A 23,288-nucleotide genomic window follows, 5' to 3' on the forward strand; every position below is an offset into this window, starting at 1 on the left:
ACTGAGGCAGACAGAGGTTATGTAGCTTTCCCAGAGTCACACTACTAAGTATCTGACCTTGAATTTGAACTTCAGTGTTTCTGATTCTAGGCCCAGTGTACTATCTCCTGCATCATCTACCTGCCCAACCATCTCTGAAAAGCATACATTAAGAATATAGACAGATACGGAGATAACCATCCAGCAAGCGAGACTAACCGAAGCTGTAGTGATATGCCAAAGATGTTCAGTCTGTGTCTTCAAAGAACTTATATTCTGATCATATTTATGAGATAATTTGAGAAGGGGGAGGAAAAAACAGGAATAGGAAAGGTTTTCTGGAAGAGGTAGCACTCAGGTTGAGCCTTGGTATAAATTCAAGAATCTAAGAAGTGGAGGGGAGGAATGTGTTCATTCCAGGCATGCAAGACAACTCATGTCAAGTCAACAAGGCAGGAGATGGAATGTTGAGATCAGGGAACAATAAGTAGACAAGTTTTGTCAAAATATAGAGCATGAGACAAATTTGAAAATGTAGTCTGGAGTCAGAATGTAAAGGTCTTAAATTCCAAACTATTGAGTTTAGTTTTTTACTGTAGGAGCAATCCTGAAGATTTTTGAGTATGAAGTAACATGGTCTCAAAAGTGAACAATATTCTCTTCACTGGTCAGTCTGATGTTGGTTTCTCAGTCTTTTCTTCTTGACCTCTCTGAGAGTGTTGGACCCTCTTTGCTCCTTTCCTCTAATCCTTGTTTCTATGACCTTACTCTCTGGTTGGTCGCCTATCTACCTGATTGCTCCTTTGTCTTACTTGCTGGATTACCATTTATCTCCCTCTTAATAGCGAGTGCCTTCTATGGCTCTATCTTGGGCCCTCTTGTCTTCTTTTTCTGTATTTTATCACTTATTAATCTCATTCACTTCTATGAGTTCATTTGTGTCATTTTACAGATGACTTTTAAATCTCTTTGTGAAGTCCCAGACTATAACTAAGGAGGATTGAATAGGGCTTTTCTCCCAGGTACCAAATTTAGAGGGCATTCATAGTATGTTCTTTAGTGGTATGGAAACAATGGATCTTAACACCTAATTAGCAAGAATAATTAGCCAAAATAGGGAATCTACTACATGGTAGGCTGAGGTAATTGCCTATCCTCCCTCTCATCAGCATTTTTAGTTCACATTGTGCCCCTTATTGAACTCCATGGTCCAGATAAACTAGACTATGATGACCTCTGGGCATCATAAGCCATCCCTCATGCTTAGAATGTACTCTCTTCTCTGGGCACCATTCAGAATTATTTTGATGGCTTTTTCTCAGTTCATCAAGGCTGGTACCTTATTCCATTTTAAACTTTCCTAGACCCTCCCAGTTGCTAATATTTTCTTCTTTCTAAATCACTTTGCATTATATTTGTCTGTATCTATAAAATTTCTCTTCATCAGAATATAAACCTTGAAGTCAGAGATAAACTTTTTTCTATGTATTTTCTAGAAAAAAAATGCCTTGTACATGGCAAAAACTTAATGTTTGTTGAACTGAATAAGAGATAGGGAAAGCTGGTTCAGAAGCTTAGGCTGGCTTTGCTTTTATGGGTGGAGTAGAAACATCTTCAGAGCCCTTCTTTAGCTCAGTGGCAATAGCTACGACATCTCTGGGACAGTGGTGCAGTGGTTAAAGTGTTGGGAAGTCAGGAAGACTCATCTTTCTGAGTTGAAATCTGGCTTCGGATACTTACTAGCTGTGTGACCCTGGGCAAGTCACTTAACCCTTTTTGCTTCAGTTTCCTCATCTATAAAATGAGCTGGAGAAGGAAAGGACAAACTACTCCAGTATCTTCGCTAAGAAAACCCCAAATGGTTACAGAGTCAGATACAAATGAAAAACGACCAAAAAACACAAAAAAGGTCCTCCCTATTCAACAGACTATTTCCTCTGACACCTTGGTAATGATAACAATAAAATGATATGATTAACAGGAAATGAGAAAGAGATCTGTAAATGCCCATTTAGTAGAAGAATCTCAGAGCACATATTTGGTAGGATCTGCACAACTGAAATATTCTTTCTTGCACGGTTCAAAAAACACCATAACAAACAACTCAAAAGAGTCTTGTATAAAGAAGAGATATGGTATAGTGAAGAGAGCGCTAGAGTTGGGTCAGATAATCTGGGTCTGAAGCATGACTCTGTCACCTGCTGGCTGTGTGACCTTAAACAAGTCATTTGACCTTCTGGGCCTTGGTTTTCTGATTTGAAAAATGGGTATAATTGCACTTTTCTTATCAAGTCCATTGGGTTGCTATGTGCATAAAATAATAAAAAAAAAATAAACACAAAGGACATTGTTTTACAGACCCCATACATTATATAGGGAAGTAATTTGCTGGAATAATCTTCTGTTTTGCTCACTTCACTTCCCTACCAAAGAAACTACAATTAGGCATGTAACCTAAGAGCAAGACTAAACTTCTCAGTCTGTTGGTTGTTCATGATCTGATAGAATCTACCTCTACCTAATCTTAAGGGCAGCCAGTGGGTAGAGTGCTGGGCCTAGAGTCAGGAAGATTCATCTTTCTGAGTTCAAATCTGGCCTCAGACACTTACTAGCTATGTTACCCTGGCCAAGTGACTTAACCTTATTTGTCTCAGTTTCCTCATCTGTATAATGAGCTGGAGAAGTGTAGCATCAAGCACCCTGACAAATCCAAGATGATCTACTAGCACATGTTCTTAGATCTGCTTTTCTAAAAGGAAAGCAACTTTTGAGGGGGTCAGCAATCTTCTTTAATCACATATACCAACAGAGAAAATACAAGCAGAGAAATAAGCACCCACAAACAGAGCTTCATATACATCACACATCAACAGACAGATCCAACTGACTGACCATTACATACATACATAGTTACCAGAGAGACATCTGGGTTTTCAAAGCTGGGGGGAGGAGAGGACTCCTTAATGGCTACCCAGAGTCTCATCTGGCACATGAGCCTTCTTTCAAAGAGTAAGCCACCAAAGCAAAACCTCACTTCAGAGTGTATATGTATCTATATGTGCCTTTCTACAAAACAAGCCTTCCCTAATCAAGCTTCCTTTGATGGGCTCCACCTGAGAACTATTAATAGACTGGGAAAGATCTTTAACTCACATTAACATTACAAGAAGGAAATAGCAAATCACTCCAGCATCTTTTTTTTTTAATTGAATTATTTTATTTGTTTTCAGTGTTTGACGATCACTTCCATATACCTTAGATTTTTTTCTGCTCTCTCCCCCTTATTCCTCCCTTCCTCCCCACTCCCTCCCTGAGACCATTCCAGCATCTTTGCCATGAAAACCCCAAAAGGGGGTCATAAGGAGTAGAACATGGCTAAAATGACTGAACAACAACAATCCAACCTTAACTCTCACTACTCCTTAATGTAAGACTTCTCCTCTAGTCAAGTCACTTTTAAACATAATATTTCTGACCCCACTTTAACTCTTTAATTTTGCCACCACACATTAGTGGAATGTTTTCTCTGCCTTCTCTCCCTCTGACTTTATATTATTTTGTTGAAGAATAAGAAACAATTTTTCTAAACATCAGTTTCTTGGTCTCTGGAAGGCATAGCAAGGGCCATAGAATCAAAGATCACAAATTTAAAGGGGGTCCCTAATTTTTTCTTCTCCACCATCTCTACCCTTCTGTAAGCTTAAATCTGACTGCTAGCTCTGACAAGTGAGTTTTTGCCTTGTCTTGCCAAGGTCCAGGACTTCCTGTCACTTCTCTATAGTTTTTTTCTCACCAAACACCCTCCCCTCATACACACCCACCCTCTTTTCTGGCACCACTTTATGTATTGTCTTCCCCTATTGGAATATAAGCTCCTGGAGGGCAGGGACCTTTGGCTGCTGTGTATTTGAATCAATAAAGCTTTAGCGTAGTGTCTCACACATGATAAATACTGATTAATAAAGAATTGATCTTCCCTCCTAGTCTTTCTTGAAAGGATCTTTTGGGGCACCTAGTTCCAACCTGTCATTTTTATCTAAAAAATATCTTTAAAAAGGAAATTGAGATCCAGAGAGGTGACAATATGTCACAGAGTTAGGAGTTAGACATCTGATTTGATATTAAGCCATTGGTTAATGAGAAGGCTTCCCCCTTCCCAACAGATCTCTAGAAATAGCTTGATCATTAGGCACTTACAGTTACCCCCATCTCAAATGGAGATCCTAAATTCATTGGCTTTTTCACAGTCATCTAGTACCAATTCAAAAGTCTCAGAATTAAAATTCTGTTAGAATGGTGACTAACCCACCTACAAATTTTCTAGTGGGTTGCTAACTAATCCCCAAAGAACTATTTACCATAAGCTACTTTCGAGCTTAAGAAAAACTGTATTGATTTTTTCTCCCTCCATAGACATGAACAAAGTGTTCTGCTGAGAAAAATCTCACCACAGAAATGCAAATTTTCCATTATTTATCAATTGAACTAACCTCCATGCTTTAAATCACCTTCTTAGAGCCTTCTTACATGCAAAGAATTTTAAGCCCAGGGTTTCTGAGAGAGCTTCCCAAAGCACACAATTCAAGTACCATTAGGAAGTGGCAAATCACTATTTAGCTATAACTCAGGAAGAAAGAAATGTATTTGTGGGAGTGGAAAGAAGCTCACAATCCTTATTAAACGTAATGCTCAGGAGGGTGAAGTGTAAACAGAGATGCAATCCCTCCATGTTTATGTACCAAATGAAAGAATCTGTAAGCTGAGGACACAGCAATTCCAAATGAAATACTTTCTTTTCTTAAACAGAAAAATAATACAGGAAAGCCCAGACACAAAGTGTTCCTGAATTCCTTCTATAACTCCATCTAGTTAATGCACTGTATCAGAAACAAACTCTCTAAAAGGAACAATGACTTGGGGGGCATGGGGATGTTGAAGACAATGGAAGGCAGTGGGCCACAATGGTAAAAGTATTAAATTTGGAGTCACTGAATATAGGTTCAAACCCTGGATTTGTGATTTATTGTCTATATACTTGGTCAAGTCTTTCAACTTCTTCCGGTCTCAGTTTCTTTAGCTGTAAAATGAGGGGTCCAATCAACATAACTTTAAAGGTCTTTATCATCATCAAATCTATGATTGTATGCTGTGGTCCATCTGAGCAGAAGGTGGTATAAAAGTACCTGGAGAGAGACTGCTACCTGAATAGGGATCTCTTTGAAACTATTTGCATACTGATTTATTATTCAAGGATATTCCCAGTGCATGAAGGGAAGAAACTAACAGACATGTCCTCAGTGATCTTAGAAAAACATGGAAAGACTTGCACAAAATAATGAAGCGTGAAATGAGCAGAACCAAGAGAACATTGTGTACAATAATAGCAACATCGCTTCAAGAATAACTTTAAGTGAATGTCATTTTGAATATTATAAATACCTAAATGAAATATAAAGGACATATGAGGAAAGATGATACCTGCATCCAGAGAAAGACCTGATAAATAGTATATAAAGGATAATTTACATACACACATACACTCATGCACGCACACACACCCTATTTTATGGAAATACTTGTTTTATTCATACATTAAATATTAAATAAATTTCAAAAAAAGAAACATAGATCAGTAGGAGTGACATGCAACCTCCTCGAAAATTGTGATATAATCTTGGAAAAGGAAAGGATGTCTAGCGTGATTAAAGCTATGTTGGGAGGCAACCTGAATTTGGTGTGCTGTTTGTGACCCTACCAAAGAAAGAAGTCAGAGAGTCATGTGCTTGACTCAGGATGCTGTGCTGAACCACAAGGAAAAGGAGTATATAATTGTAAATAATAATCTGTTTCAAAATAATCTCTTTCTAGGTGTTCTGCTATACGTGGAGCTCTCCTCTAATGGCAGAGTCAAAAAATGATAACTTAGTTGATCTGAACCAAGCTCTAACATGATGCTAAAAAAGATGATGGTTCTCTTACCTTGACTAAAAGGATTAACTAGCCATAGCGGATGACAAAGTTGAATTCTTGGGAGACCATGAGCCAATGTCACCTATGAGATACTAGTCTTGGAGATCAATCCATCAGCCAGCCCGGGGCAGAATAACAGACTTTAATGAGAGACCCCTAGGGTTGTAGACTGTAGAGATGAAGATGGAGATAGAGGGACCTTTTTTACTTCTGCCTCTCCAATGACAATATGTGGTATGCTGTCCTAAATCCTCAGTTCTTTCTTATGCTTTGTGGGAGAATCTGACTTCAAGCAATAGACAGTGCAATGCCCTTTTGCCCGTACCATGACTATGTTAAGACTCATTTCTCAGGCAAGGTTCCCTCTGCACACTAAAGCTTTTTTCAGCTTCATTGACTAATGAAGCTTCTTCTAATCCTCTGCAGCTTCCTGCCAGAGGTTTCTTAAAAGGGGACAAACCTTCTCTCCTCTAGCAAGGTCCCTGTCTTCCCTCCTCCTGTTCTGAAAAAAAAAAATCAAACAAACCACTTTAAAAAATTAAACCATGAAACAAAATATAACAGATTTTTAACAAAAATTCTAATTTTTTTTCTTCTTCAAAGAAAGCTTAACCTTTTGCATTTATGCTCCACAGTCATGAAATTAATTTCCTCCACATGTCTGAAAAGAGCAACTGTTTTAGTTATTTTTAATTGGAGAGGTAAGGTCTGTAGGTGTAGAAAGAGATACTTCTAAATGTGTTTTGCATTGTAAAATACTTCCAGACACAGGATGGGGGGATTGAAGGGAGTGAGAGAATATAATTGTTATAGACTAAGAAAGAAAATGTTCTCCATCTTTAGAGGGCAGTGGTGACAAGCACCATTTCTCATCTTTTTTTAAACATGAATTTCATTCCTATGGCTGGAAGCAATTGCTTGAACAGTTGGCAATAACTGGATAGCAAATTTTAAAAGTTGTCTTTACTAGGGTTTTTTAACCTGAAGAAAGTAAGTCAGCTCTGTCTGAACAGCTTGTTAGGGAAAATCAATTTAAATGCTTGACTAAAATCAAATGAGATAACAAATGTATTTTGGAAATCTTAGAGTGCATCATAGCCGTTACCTGGTAGTAGTAGGAGCAGGAGGAGTAATAATCTAGTTACTACTGGTAGTGATTGTCTATCTTTTTCAATGATTTCATATCTTAGATTCTCAAGAAAAAAATAGCAGAGAGGATTTCTAATATCCCAGTTCCCCACTTTCCCCCTTAATTAATTGCACAACAAAAGGATCCCTAAGGGAGAACTTCCCTGCACTTTGGGGGCAGTTGGGGGTACTATTTATATCAAAAGAGAAGGAAAGAGAAGGTGACTGGCAGGACCTGCCTTCAGCTTGTAACTGTGAATTTACTCATTCTGTAGTGGCTTTCTTTACTTTTCTTGTTGTTTGTTTAGCTGTTTCAGTCTTGTCCTACTCTCTGTGACCCTATTTGGGGTGTTCTTGGCAAAGTTACTGGAGTAGTTTGCCATTTCTTTCTCTAGGTCATTTTATAGGTAAGGAAACTGAGGCAAATAGGGTTAAATGACTTGCCCAGAGTCACACAGTTAATAAGAGTCTGAGGTCAAATTTGAATTCAGGTCTTCCTGATTCTAGGTTCAGCACTCTATCCACTGTACCACCTAACTGCCCCCACTTTCCTTAAACATAGATACAAATATAGACTGAGTTGGAGGGGACACTAGAGAATCATCAAGGTCATTTTCTTCCTTTTTAAATTTTTTTTACAGATAAGGAGACAGAGGCTCAGAGAATAATTTCTCCAATATCACAAACATCAGTTTGAGGATAATCAGTGGACAGAGACATAACTCAACAGACTCATTAGCTGTTGAGATAAACTCTAACTGCTAGGGCTGCTTTGAAGAATGGGAGAAATATTTCAAGACTAGGGAAGTTATATCCTGATTTTTTTAAATGGAAGATTCCACTAAATACAAGCTAGTTAGCTTGCCTTTGATTCCTGAAAAGACCATGGACATGCTATATTAAATATTGGTTTATGATCCCAGAATGCCTTCTTCTCTCTTCCTTTTCTGGCCAAGCAACTAGGCTACTACTGCTATTATCGCCAATAACTAGCATTTAGAAAATGCTCTAAGTTTTGGAAAAGGGCTTTACATATGTTACCTCATTTAGCTAGTCAGCCAGGAGAACACTGGTGGGAAGAGTGAAGGTCATGCCATAGGAGCCTCAGTTGAAGGAATTTCGGATGTTCAGACTAAAGAAGAGAAATACCCATGGGAGTGAAGGAGACTGGGAGAGAGACCTTAAAGTTATCCTCAAATGTGAAGGGCTTTCAAATGGAATGACTTGTTTTGGTTGATCCCATATGATGAAACAGAGAACAGTGGGTTGAAGGTGAGAAAAAGTAGATTTCCGAAAGTGGAATGATCTGCCTTAGGAAGTAGTAGGATTTCCTTCACTGGAGAATTTCAAGTGGAAGCTAGATGGGATATTGTAGAGGGATTCCTGCTTAGGTCTGGTTGAACTAGATGACTATCTGAGTTTTTCTGCAACTCTGAAATTCTGTGATTTTGTAATTACCTGGAATTCTGGTATCCAGTTAATTTATGGTGATATCATATATGAAATCCTACTATATATTTATAAACTTAGGTCAGAAGTCTCCAAACTTATTTGGCCTACCACTCACTTTTCAAAGAAAAAATTACTGGAAATCTACTTTCTTTAAACTTTTGTTTTTCTTTTTTGAAATTTGCATCATTGCAAAAAAATATTTATCTTAAATATCTTAAAATTTTTAAATATCTTAAATTTGTAATTTATTGTAAATCTGCGGTTTTTTCCTGCATTGAAATTTTGATGATGCAATATTGTATCATGTAAACCATATAGTATCATATTATAAAGAAGTCATTATACCCACATATTCCTGCTGATACATGCTGGACTTATCAAGAAAGCATGACATGCTTGCCTGCCAATACTTGCCTGGTAAGACCAGTTGGCAGACAAGCATGACATGCTTGCCTGCCAATACTTGCCTGGTAAGACCAGTTGGCAGACCACTGACAGGTTATAACTTGTATTTTGTGTGTTTATTTGCAAAATAATGTAATCATTCTGACTTTCACTGTTACACAGCAGATGAAACATGTATGAATGATTTTTTAAAATTTTCTTATTTTCCCTTCTTTCTTTATGTTTCTACTGCCTCCTTAGCTTTACTCAATACCTCCTAATTATAGCTGAGGCTACTACCACTCCCTGAATCATTCTAGTGCCCCCCACCACCACCAGGGGGTAGTATCACCCACTTTGGGAACCTATGACTTAAGGCAGTTAATTCATAGAAAATTTCTCTACACATGATAGGCACTAAATAAATTTAAAATTAATGAAAAATATATTTGTCTGGATTCAGAAAATCTGGGCTTTAGACAGATTTCATACTTAAAGGGAAATGGACTTGTGTGTTTGCATTCTGGACTCTAGCTATTTTCTACTCTAACCAGAGTCAAGACTAAAAATAAGCTTGATAGCTAGCCATCTATTATTTCAGTGTTGTTATTGAGCTAAATACTGACTCATAGTGAATAACTATACTCATTATCAAGCATACAGGGTAAAACAGATTAATCTAGAAGAGAGTTCTTCCCCTGGGGGGACCAAGAATTATTTTATTTTTTAAACATTTTGATAACTACATTTCAACAAAATCAATTTCCTTTGTGATCCTATCTATTTTATTTTATGCCTTTAAAAACATTATTCTGAGGGGTTGATAGGCTTCGCCAGACTGCCAACAGGGTCTACTACAAAGAAATGGTTAAGCAGCCCTGATCTAGAATATATATTGTCTCTGTTTCAGTAGATTAATTATGACTTTTCAAAGAAGTGAGTAACATGGTGAAGATCAAATTTTAATTTTCAAAAAAATAACAGAGGAAATTAGGGATCACAGGTTAAAATCGTCATCTTTGACTTATTTCTCTAGTTCAACAACCAATCCCAGAAACAGAGGTGACATGCATTTACTGGCACATTATCAGGCATTTAAGTGTAAAATACCATTGTAATTCAGATTAATCAGTTTTTTCCCATTTAAAAATAAGGTGCTAAAAGACTTGATATTTTACCAAAGAGCTAATTGTAATAAAATACTTCCAATATGTCTACATAAACATGTAGGGTGATAATCCTTTGGTGTTTGCTTTCTTAATAAGGGAGCTCTGCTTGTTTTGACTTTTGAAAAACACGAGAATGAGAACCATATGTTAATGGCCATGGAAGCTCCTATTTTCCCCAAGCTATCAACGGTTATTTAAAAAAATCATGTAAAACACTAAAAATAAGAAAAATACAAATTAAAATAAATCTGATGTCCAATGTCACACCTGTTATACTGGCAAAGATGACGAAAGATATAAAGAATAATTGTTGGAGTGGCTTTGGGAAGATTGGCATACTCATGCAGCACTGGCAGAGGTCTAGATCAGTTTACCCATTTCGGAAAACAACTGGGTGCTATATCTATGAAATCACTAAGCTGCACATACCCCTTGATACAATGACGCTACTATTAGAAGTATGTCCTGACAGAGGTCAATAAGGGAGGGAAAAGACCCACAGTGACAAAAAATACCCACAACAGCAATTTTTATTGTGATAAAGTGTAGACAAATTATTATGACAAAAGTAGATGCTTATCAGTTGGAGAATTTCTGAACAAACCCAGGTTCATGCATGTGATTGAATATTATTGGATCATTAGAAACTTGGGAACATTTGCGTGAAGCAACGTAGAGTGAAATGAGCAGAAATAGGAAAACCATTTACACAATTAACATAATAAGAAAACAACTTTAAAAGGCTCCTGAACTTTAATAAATATAGTAACCAATTATGATTTAAGAAGAATGATGAAGCATGCTATATGCCTCTTTCTTCCTGAAAGAGAAGTGGTGGAGTAGAGGCACAGAATGGGATAAACATTTTCAAACATCGCCAACAGGTTGCTGCTAAGTTGCACAGTGGATAGAGCACTGGGCCTGGAGTCAGGAAGACTCAAACTTCCTGAGTTCAAAGCTGGCCTCAGACATTTAATAGCTGTGTGACCATGGGCAGGTCACTTAACCCTGTTTGCCTCAGTTTTCTCATCTGTAAAATGAGCTGGAGAAGGAAATGGAAAACCACCCTAGTATTTGCTAAGAAAACCCCACATGGGAGTCACAAAGAATCTGACATGACTAAAAAGAGAAATGAACTAAAGAATTATTTTTCATAAGGAGGGGTTCTATTGCTCCCAATTAATAGATTAATGGCTAGTGATAGATAAGTCAAACAAAGAGAAAGGAGTATTAATTCAAATTCAAAGATCTTGAAGGGAATACAAATGGGGAAATTTTGTTACTACCTTGTTAAATTTAATACACACTTAAAACAAAATAACAGAAGTGTGTGGTTTTATATACAATCATCTATTTTGTTCCTCTCATATCAATATATATTTGTTTTAATAAGTCCATAAAAAAGAAACTTAAAAAGACAGCATGGCACAGTGAATTTGTAGTTGGAAGATCTAGGTTCTAACTATATGCCCTTGGGCAAGTCATTTCCCCTCTGGGCCTCAACGACCTCATCTGAAAAATGAGAACCTGGGACTGAATGGCTCCTAAGGTACTATCCCAGTTCTAAATCCATGACTCAGTGATCTTCTCATTTTATTTTTTACATGTTTTTTCTATGAGTTGGGATTTACACTAGAGCCTATGTATGGGGCATGTTCTAATGACATTAAAAAGTGACCTAATATTTTAATTTAATCTTTGGTTCTAATTTTAAAATATGGATTGCTGTAGGATGCAGTAAATGCTAAACTGTGTAACAAAGGTGTTCTGGATCCCTTTGGTGAGAGTGGCAGTAGGGTGGGAAGTGGTACTGGAATCAAGTTAGGGTCTTGGCCGGATAGGCACTTGATCATTCACTTAAAGATGCTAACAAAGTAAGTTAAAGTAAACTTGAGTTCATTTCCTGGCAGGTGCTAGAAACCAGGTCAAGCTAGGATTGCTAGCAATAAGCCATGAAGTGTGAAGAAAGTCAAAGTCCTATGTACCAAGGAACTCAACAGAGAATTAGCTCTGGTAATCAAGAGTTTAGCTGTAAAGAAGAAAGAAACCTGAGATCCTCAGGGAGCACCAGTGTGGGGTTATGAACTACAGTTTTGGGACTCTAAGCTATTCTAACCTGTAAACATGAGTGCTGAGTTGAGAAGGCTTCCCAGAGAGGATCTTACACTAGATGACCTGATGTTTGTACTTATTGTTGGAATCAATTAGCTAGAGTGAAGTAGAAATGAATTTTTAATCCTACTGGGACCTACCCACCCTTTACTTAGGAGATACTTTTCAATTCCACCATGTAAAAATAACACAAGACCAAGATTCTGGCTATACATAAAGATGTCAGAGTGAGTTTTTAAGATGCTGAATTAAAAGCCATGTCCTAAATAAATTCCAGTTTAGGAGCCTCTATAAAAATATTAATTTAGAAGATAATGATGTTCATCTCTATGACTGACTTTCTAGCTAGCAGTTGATGGGTTCATGACTGTAGGAATACAGTTCTTACATGAAATACAGGAAAGTCTGTAATACAAGTAATAATAATAATTGTGAACTAAGTTTGGGAAGTTAACACATTAGATTTATAAGAAATGTGATGTGATAGAGGTGAAATTTCTATTAACCACCATAAGGGCTTCACAGAATCACAGATCCTCAGAGACTGAAGAAACAAGTCCAACTCTCCCAGTTCTAACCTGCCTTACAACATTCCAAACAACTAATTAGTTATAGTTCACTTATTTTTCAATTGTGTCTGACTCTTACGGCCCCATCTGGGGTTTTCTTGACAAAGATACTGGAGAGGCCTTCTATTTCCTTCTCCAGTTCATTTTACAGACGAGGAAATGGAGGCAGACCGGGTAAAATATTGCCCAGGATCACCCAACTAGTGTCTGAGGCCAGATTTGGTCTCAGAAAGATGAGTCTTCCTGACTCCAAACTTAACACTATCCACTGTGCCACCTAGCTGCCCCTCCTAGATATCACTCATTGCTGAAAAATCCTTTCCTTCCTTACAGAGGAACAAAATATGTATTATAGAAACCTCCGATCATTTGCACTAGCTCTCTTTTCATCAAGATAAGCCATAACATTCAATGTCAGACCAGTAGCCATTCAGTAAAAGTTTCTCCTGTCTACTTTTTTTAAAAAAGAGAAAACACATAGTGGAAAAAATAGCACATTTATAATTAGGAGACCCTAGTCTGAATCTAGACCACGTTACTTACTAGTTGTGTGACTTTGGGCAAATCACTTAATCTTTCCAAGCCTCATTTTCCCCATGTATAGTATAGAGGAAATAATGCTTATGATACTTTTAACAGTAATATCTAGCATTTATATAGTACCTCAAAATTTGCAGAATGCTTTACGTATATTTTCTCATTTAACTTTAAAACAATTCCCGTGGGGTAGGCGCTAATATTATTATGCCCATTTTACAAATGAGGAAACTAAGCTTGAGAGAGTTAAAATGACTTGTGCAGGGTCATGCAGCCAATGAGACTGTGAGGCAGGATCTGAACTCAGGTCTCCCTGACTCCAAATTCAGTCTTCTTTCCACAATGTCATCTAGCTACCACCTGCCTCCCTAATAGGTCTTCTATGGCAAGCCCTTTGGAAGCTGTGGTGCCCTGTAAACACGGGAATTGTCATTATTAAAGAGTATTCCAAGTTTTTGGCAAAAAGTCAATCTGCACATGTTTATGAAGTATTTGCTATGTGTCATTCATTAAAAATAAAAGTGTCTGTCCTCAAAGAACTTGATTTTTTTGGAGGAGGAAAAAATCACACAGACACATATAAATACATACATACATACATACATACATATATATATAAATACATACACATGGATATATAAGATGACCATAACACTCTAAAGTTATCATGAGATTCCTCTATTCTAACTTTGCAAGAGACAGTGAAGGATAGGGGATAGAAAGTAAGATTTGGGATTAAGAAACTCTTGGTTCAATTTTCATCTCTAATATAAATCCTCTAAGTCATCAGAGGCAAATTGCTTAATTTTTCCATGTCCCAGACAAGTCTCTCTAAGTGAAAGGAAAAGCTGTCCATCTGTATCAATAGAAGGAATTTTCACAATGATAAAACCCTAACTTTAACTGCTCCCCCTTTCATACCCCCCCCAAAAAATTGAAAATGTAAAAATGATTTATCTAAGGCACTATGAAATTCCCCATAAAAAGCACCACACTGTGAAATAATATGAAGTAGTAGGGTGCAGCAGAAACATAATGTATTCCTTTTCAAATTTAGGGCAATTAACATTCATGCCATTAATATGGTCTAATAGCTGCTATTATTTATCTTCTTCGTTTTTGGTAGAAATTTATGTTCCATAAATCTATAGCTTCATATTCTCTAATTTGAAAAAAAAAATATAGTTGACTTCATTTTATTTTATGCAGTGCTATGGGCGTTGCCACACGCTCATTACTGAAGGAAGTACAACCACCGTGTACAAACTGCAAAGTGCTAGAGGAATGGGAGCTATTATTAATGAGATAAAAAATGATTTAAAGGTCATATGTTAAATAGAAACTGTTAATTTAGTGGCAGAGAAGGGGTAGGAAAAGCTTGTTTATAGAAAGCACATGTGTGCTCCACCCCACCCCTCCTCCTCCAATTCATTTTCTCTGGCAAAACAACAAAATTGTGACTCAATGTTATCAAAGGGAACAGAACAATTACTAGCATTTTGTTTAAAATTATAAGGCAAAAAAAGGAGTAAAATGAATGCTTGAAAAACATCCTTAAGTTTTGGGGGGAATGGTTGCATTACTTGACTTGTCTTTGTGATTTCTTGTCTCATGGAATAGTCTTTGATTTGTCCACAACTTTATTTTTGCGGTTTGCTTTTCTTTTCCTTGCCCTATGGTTGGCATTCTATCAGTGGGTATTTTTGTTATTTGGCACTTTTGCATGTTTCTAGCATAAAGAGCAGCTAGGTGGCACAGAAAATAGACTGCCAGGACTGGAGTCAGGAAGAATCATCTTCCTGAGTTCAAATTTGGCCTCAGACACTTACTAGCTGTGTGACCCTGGGCAAGTCACTCAACCCTGTTTGCCTCAATTTTCTTATCTGCAAAATAAGCTGGAGAAGGAAATGCCAAACCACTCCAGTATCTTTGCCACGAAAACCCCAAATGGGGTCACAAAGTCATACATCGCTGAAATGAATGAACAACAAGAAAAAAGATAATTCATAGTTTTGTAATAATGACCTGAGGAGCTACAAGTTCACGAAGTGCCTTCTGAATCATCTACCTCAGGTTATATTAATAATAACAATAACAATTCTAATTATAGCTAGCATTTATAGGATGTCTATAATGTCCTAAGCACTGAGCTAGGCATTTTACAAATGTTATCTCATTTGATCTTCATAACAACCTTGAGAGGAAGGTTCTAATACTGTCCCCATTTCATAGTTGAGGGAAGTGAGAAAGAGGTTCCACACAGTTGCTTGCTGAGGGTCACGCAAGTAATAAAAGTCTGAGGCTGGATCTGAACTCAGGTCTTCCTGGCTTCAGACCCAGCAACTTTAACCACTGCACTACCTAGCTGCCCCAAAACTATTTTAATAGTATTTTACTGTTAGGTGTCCTTTATTTTGTGATATCTCAGAAGTTGGTAATGTATATTTATTTTTTTTCTGTATGATTTACAGATAGATTTACAGATTAGTAAATATTTCATCACTTCTGCATGCCCAGCATAATGTATAATGTTAACAAATGTTTTTGATTGAAATAACAAATTTATAAACCTAGTTTTTTAACCAAAATATGTGATTAAGTGAGGCCTCCCAATTATGCTAAATAATAGAAAGTTATATGGATGACTGCACACTAGACAGGGTCATAGCATTCCACCAAATTGAAGTTAGACTACTTCAAGACAAATCTCTTCCAGTTCTCATAAAGGAGCTTCTTTTTGGAAATTCTTCAAGGAATAATGTTTCACTGATACAGATAATAACAAAAAAGAACATTTGTTCATTATGATAGCAAAAACAACTCCTGTTGATACTTTTAAAGGTTTGCAAAATGTGTTTATATATGTTGTCTTATTTCATCTTCTAATGCTCCTGAGAGGTAGGTATTGTTATTATCACCCCCTTTTATAGATTAAGAAATTGAGGCTCAGGGAGATTAAAAAGCATCCTAACTAAAACATCTAAATTAATCTTTAAAAAGGATAAAGGAGAGACAGTAATAAAAGGGAGAATGAAGTAATTTCTTAAGTATAATGCATAAACTCAGAGTAGATTCAGATGAATGCTATTCTCATCATTTAGGTACAAGTCTGAAATTGTCTCTTGGCATTGCCAACAGAAATAATACTCCCATTTGCATCAATGAGTCAATGAGCTGAGAAACTAAGTCATACTAATGACTTTTTTTGGACTGAATCCTTTGCTTCCAAGAACCTGCTTCATTATTTATTTCTTCTGTCTATTTCAGTATCTCCATTCCTCTGCAATGATTCCTTTTTTTTCCTCCTAGTCTAAAAACATCCTCGGGTCTCCACTGTTCTCTCTCAGTGCTGCTATAAGATGGAGTTACTACCCAATCTTTCTCATTTCTTTCATCAACAACTATCTTGAGAGAATACTATTTGTTGTCTTCATTTCGATCATCATTAATTTAATTTTCTCACCCATTGCAACCTAACTTCCCTTTAGAAAGTTATCAGTGACATCCTAACACCAAAGCCAAATGCTGTTGCTTGGTCTTCTTCCTCCTAGACCTCAATGAAACCTTGCATGTTATTACCATTTCCCCCTTGAAATTTCTACTTTCCTTCTGAGAATGGCATTATACTATGACACTGGTCTTCCTTTGAACTTAAGGATTGTGAGGCTTAGGTTTGACATCATTTTTCTAATGTTCCCCTCATCTTTTAAGTCAGCAATCTGCTGGCATAATTGGTTTGGGACACTTTGATGCTAATTTATATCCTTAAGCTCTTCCCCCTACTTCTTTATTCTAAAGACTTTGATATCACTTATATCATTAATTTTCTTTCTTTGTTTTCATGTATTTCTCTTTCTTAAACTTTTTCTTTCCTGGAAGACTTAAGTGGGTGGGACAAAGTCTTCCATTGTAATATAAGTTCCTTGAGTGCTGGGCATTTTCTCATGGTCATCCTCAGTGCTTTATCATATTGCTCAGCAGGTGCCTACTAAATACTTGTTGGTTAATTGATCAATCAGTTTGCACCTGGTCCAACCATTTAGTTTAAATAATATTATTTTTATGCTCTTTCACAAGAAGTTTTTCATAGCTTCATCCTTTTCTTTATTTTATTCCCTTCTGATCAATTTGGAATTTTATTCTCCAGTTTGCAGATCATTATTATGTCCTTATTTAATCCTTCTTTATTCTCATTGTTTCCATCACATGGAGACTATCCACAGGTTCAGTCATTTATTATATGGGGAAAGGGCAAGAAAAGATCGAAAACAGGGGTTCTTTTCAAAAAATAAGTTTTTATTGGTGACATTTTTCCATCATTAGTTTTCTTCCATATCTTTCCCTTCCAGAGAGCTAACCCGCATAGTCAAAAAAGAGGAAACAAATCACCACAACTGATAAACATATCAAAAAAGTCTGAAAATATGTACAAGGTACAACACCTGTGGACCTTCCATCTCTGAAAGGGGGTGGAAGTGTCTTTTGTTTCTCCCTCTAAGCCATGCTTGTTAAATATAATTCAGCAACATTCAATTTTGATTTTGGGGGTTTCTTTCTGTGTATATTGTTGCAGGTTCAGATGACTCTGAAGAAGAGAGGCTGGTGACCTGCACAGCCCTCCCTTACTCAAAACAAAGTCAAGTGCAAGTCATGTCATTATTTCTCTAATGGCTTAGTCTTCTTGGGCAATGAAGGATGAACACAAACACACACACACATTGTTGCAGGTATTATATATATTGTTTTCTTGGGCTTTAAAATAGAGGTTTTAAACTTTTTCATGCACAGGCTATTTTGGCAGTCTCATGTTGCCTATGGGTCCTTTCTTAGAGTAATATTTTTAAACACATGAAATAAAATACATAGGATTACAAAGGGAATTGGTTATATTGAAATACATTTATCAAAATGTATGAAATATTAACTTAAAAATAAGCTCATATTAATGTCAAGAACTCCTGGTTTGAAGTATCTTGTAATTTTAGAATTAAAAGGGACCTATTCCAACCTAACACTCAGAGTAGGAGTCATCTCTATAACATATCTGACACTTGCTCACTTGCTCTCTGCATGAACACTGCTAGTGATCATTGCCTAGGATATTTGCCCATTTTATTTTTGACCAATGCTAACTTAGGAAATTTTTATATTGAGTTGAAATCTGTCTTCCTATATTTCTATCTATTATTTCTGGTCATATTCTCTGAAGTTACTTCCTGCTAGCCCTTTAGTATGTTAAGACAGCTACCTTTATCATTATCATCACCATCACCATCATCACCATCATCACTGCCACCACCATCATCATCGTTATCACCATCACCATCATCACCACCATCATCACCATCAATATCATCATCACCACCATCACTGGCATTTATTTAGTATTTTAAGACTTGCAAAGCAATTTACATATATTATCTTCTTCAACTCTTACAACAACTCTGTGAGATAGGTGCTATTATTATCCTCATTTTATAGATGAGACTGAATTTGAGAGAGTTTGAGTGACTTGCTCAGGATTAAAAACTCAAAAACAGTTTGGGACAAGAAAAATTCAGGTCTTCAAAACTTCAAGTCCAGTGCTTCGTTCACTATGAAATTTAGCTGCCTATATGCCCTGTAAGTGTTTTATTCAGGCTAAACATTCTTTAATCATATGAAGTAATAATCAAGGGCCCTTAATATCCTTTTTGCTCTCCTCTGAATTCACTCCAGTATATCAATCTTCCTCTGAAAATCTGGTTCTCCAGTACCTCAGGTATAGTCTAGACAGTGTGGAATAATAACATTACTTCCTTTGAACGAGAAACTTCTATTAATGCATTTAAAGATTACATTAAGCATTTTTGGCAGCTGGACCACAATGTTGACTCACACTGAACTTGAAATGAAATAAGGCCTTGTTATTTTCTCATGAACCATATCTTCCTCCATCCTTTACTTATACATCTGATTTATTAAAAAAAATACAAAACTTTACATTTATTCCTATTAACCTTATTTTTCAAAGACTCCTATATTGTTTTTAGCATTCTGGAATCTTTTAGGATTTTGATTTGGTCATCCAACATATTAGCTATCCTTTTTAGCTTTATGTTATCTTCAGATTTGATAGGAATTGACTAGGTCTGCTTTCAAGTCACTGATAAAAAAATGTACAAAGGATAGGACCATGGACAGAGTTGTGTGGCATGTCACTGGAAGCTTCCCTACAGGTTGATATTGATCTATTCATCAAAACTTTTTGTATAGGATTGTCAATTAATTACAAATGAACCCATCTAGTCTATATTTTCCAGTCAGTTCAACAATATAAAATATTCTGTAAAAATGTATTTGCTGAAAGCAAGACAGACTATGTAAATAATATTCTATTGATATATAGAATTGGTAAGATTGTCAAAAAGAAAAAGAGGTTGGTTTTGCACAATTTGTTCTAGGTAACCCATTTGTATGAAACATTTTTTATCTCTTTCACATTCTCCTAATCAGATTATTGTAGATCAAAGTTCATATATCCAACTTTAGGTGAAACTTCTTTACTGTTCTATCCCACTGTAAAACCAAGGTAATTCTCAGTGTCCTACCCAGAAGATCAATATTCAGATATAAATAATCAATAATATCCAAACCCAAACTACACCTCTGGTGCAATACTATTAATCACAGAGATAACTAAACTTTGCTTTTTATCAGATGGATCTAGGAGCTGCCAAAATTAGTTACCTATATTAGGGAAGTCTTTTGATGCCAATACTCACTGCTGAACTAAGACCTTTCTCTGCCCACAAGAAGCTTCCTAGAGGTTGGGGTGCTGTCAGGACCTTGGGTCATTATATACTATTTATCCACACTCCTTCCCTTCCTCTCATCTCAATTCTTCTCCTATGAAAGATGGATTAGACAGGAAGACACTAGTATGCTGTAATCTACACTGGTCCTGGGAGAACCTTCCCACTTTGAGACTATATGGTTTTCTCTTGATCCCAAATGAAAGGATCTTTAGGTTAGAGGCGATGATAATACTGCCTCAATAGTAACAAGTCTCCTTTCATACAAACCCCACTAGGCAAAAATATCCCCTTCTGATGCCTGGTCTACTTAATAAAAAGTAGTACTTCTCAAGTGAGCCCAGGGAGAATATGTCACCTTTTGACTTTTGCCCGGCCCCCATTTTACCATTCTCTAAGATCCTCTGATTCCAAATTAATCTACCACAGTATAGATGAAAGAATCCTGAAGGATAAAACTTGTCCACCTTTGAACCAAGCTGCCTAATGTTGAACAACTTTAATTAAACTGCTGAGTACTCTCAAAGGTGTATGCACCTAAAGAAGGACCTCACTGTTAACAATAACCTGAATAGCAACCTTAGTTTACTCTTCCGGACTTGTTTCAAGGCAAACAATGGAAATGTTTTTCAGAGAATTTTTTCTAATGTTTTTCTAAGAAATGACTACAAGTTCTGGGAAAATCAGTGTGAATTGCAGGGACTCACGACATCAGCAACAATAAAAATCAGATGACATTGAAAGTTAAATTATAATTATAATGGATTTCACTGTAATAATTTTCTCTCTCATATTTCATCCTTTGCATAAGAGATTCATTGGACACTTTTCTTCATATATGAAAAAACTTTGAAGCAGAGATTTGTTTATACTAATGCCTAATTTATAGATAGAAAAGTCATTTCTAGTCATATTATTCAATTATAGGAAATGATTCCAATATAATTATAGATTTTCACTTTTGATCTTTATAAAGAGATGCTGGATATTCATCTATAGAACTGATTAGTAAACAACATCTGTTTTAGTGCATTAAGCCAGCAATGGGAGAAATTAAAAGATGCTAGTTGAGGTTTTATTGTAGTGTTCTTGGTGGTATTTTGCAGCAAGCCTTTAAGAAGGTCTGATACAAAATTGTTGCCTTTTAAAATTTATTTCCCTCCTTAGTATAGGTACACAGCACTTCTATTGTACAGTGTTGCTCATCAACGCTGAGGAGTTGTTGCTCAATTTTCAGACCACAAAAAAATCAACAATGTAGCACCTGCTTCTGGGGGGAAAAGCTTGCAGAGAGAATTATATAGTATTTGCATAGAACAGTAAAAGGAAGGTCATTTCTAGGTACTTTTATCTTAACTGTACTCCATTCAATAGGATGGAATTTTACATCTGGAGAGGACATTAAGGATTTTCAGTGTAACCTCTTCATTTTATAGGTAAGGAAACTGAGGTTCAGAGTGTTTTAAGGGCAAAAATAGTAAGAGCTAACATTTATTTATGTATACAGTGCTTTAGAGTCTGCAAAACACTACATTGTCCCCTTTGATTCTTTCAACAAACCAGGTGGAAGCTATTATTATTCTGATTTTATAAATGAGGAAACTAAGGCACAGAGGTTAAGTGACTTGTCTATGGTCATTCGGCTAATTAAGTATCTGAGGCAGGATCGATAAATCCACAAGCAACAATTAAGTGCCTGCTGTGTGCCAGACGCTGTGCTAAGTGCAGACATAGAACTCTGGTCTCTTGGATTTCAAGTCTATCACTCTACCCACATAGCTCAGTCAAGCTTAAACCCCAAGCCTCCATACAGCATTGATATCTTTAACTTTTTTAAGATTTCATATGAGGACTACTGTGTTATGCATCCAGAAAAGGTATTATCTTCTTCTCTAGGTGTCTTTCCTTGACAAAGAAGACTTACAACTGTGCTCATAGATAAGAACCTTAATCAAGCCAGGTGACATCGTCCTTACTAGCCAATAACTCTCACAACACACACAGCTCAGGTCACTCCATCCTTTCTTTCCTATTCTTAAAAGACAGACAGAAAGTAGTGTTTTCTTTAATACACAGACATTTGCAGTTCCAGAATCATGGGCATACTAACCAGGATCTGCCAACATCTAAGTTTCTTAGCCAGAGATGAAATATGAAAATACCAGTGAACTGGGTGAGAAAAGGTATCCCTAAAACTATATGAGAAGGTTTCCTAGTGTATAAGATCCTCACCAAGCATTATAGCTGTGGCATCAGTTTCCCATCCTCAATAACTTTTGGGAAAAAATTGGGAATGGGGGAAGAGGTTCTCAGATGAACTTCCCATATAGATGAGGCAGTAACAATTAGTCTGTATCATAAGTCTAACAGTAATGTTCACAAAGGCCTTTTCCCAGTTACTACATAAATGGGTCCTGGCCCAAAACCCAGAGAATTTGGTCTCTTCTCATAGAATAGCCAATGATCCATGATTTTTTAATATCTGATAGATGAAAGAAAAGGAAAGTAGGAAGAAAGGAGGATCTGAAGAGATAGCTTCTAGCAAAAGGTGCAGTCGAGGGAAAGGTGATGGACTGAGATGCTACCATGTGCAGAAGTCTTCTACAAAGCCTGAGGACTACTGCAGGGAAGAAACATTCCCTTCTCATGTCTGTGCACTGGCACACATATCCAGGTACTCCAGCCCAGTTATGGCTCCGGTGATGGTCAAGGCCACTGAAAGCTGGGGGTTCTGATCCGAGCACAATTTCTGGTGGGTTAATTACATTTTTCTCTAGGCCTGTATTCTTGAGTTTCTTTGGGCATTTTTGTCATGTGTGGAACTGGTTTTGCTGCACAAATTCTGACTTTATGAATTCCATTTACTTTTAATGTTGTGTATGAACTGTCCTTGATTTACCAGTGTCCCTTATTTGTCCTTACCCCTCCACCCATCCTCAGCGCATTTGTTAGTAGGTGTGAAAGAAAGTCATTAAGATACTTCTACCAGCTTTCCCTTTGCATCTCCCACTCCTCTCTAGTCATCAGGAGAAGTGAAAGAGGAGGGAAGCTAGTCAAATCTTGCTGTCTTACCAGCTATATTTAGTCACTACTGAGAAGGAAAAAAGAGGGAGGAAAAATCTGTTTGTCACCCCTCACCCATGCTCCACAGTATTTGTTCCTTCTTCTCTGCCCTACCAGCTCAGGAATCCTCC

At 36.7% G+C, this 23,288-nt stretch overlaps 1 protein-coding gene across 9 annotated transcripts in view; it reads right to left on the minus strand.

The window, feature by feature from the left end:
• The window catches only part of MAGI2 (membrane associated guanylate kinase, WW and PDZ domain containing 2), a 1,687,880-nt gene that overhangs the window by 258,884 nt on the left and 1,405,708 nt on the right, over positions 1-23,288 (minus strand). The window lies entirely within an intron of this gene.

The sequence above is a fragment of the Notamacropus eugenii genome, chromosome 3 (assembly GCF_028372415.1).
Source record: "Notamacropus eugenii isolate mMacEug1 chromosome 3, mMacEug1.pri_v2, whole genome shotgun sequence".
Lineage (NCBI taxonomy): Eukaryota > Metazoa > Chordata > Mammalia > Diprotodontia > Macropodidae > Notamacropus > Notamacropus eugenii.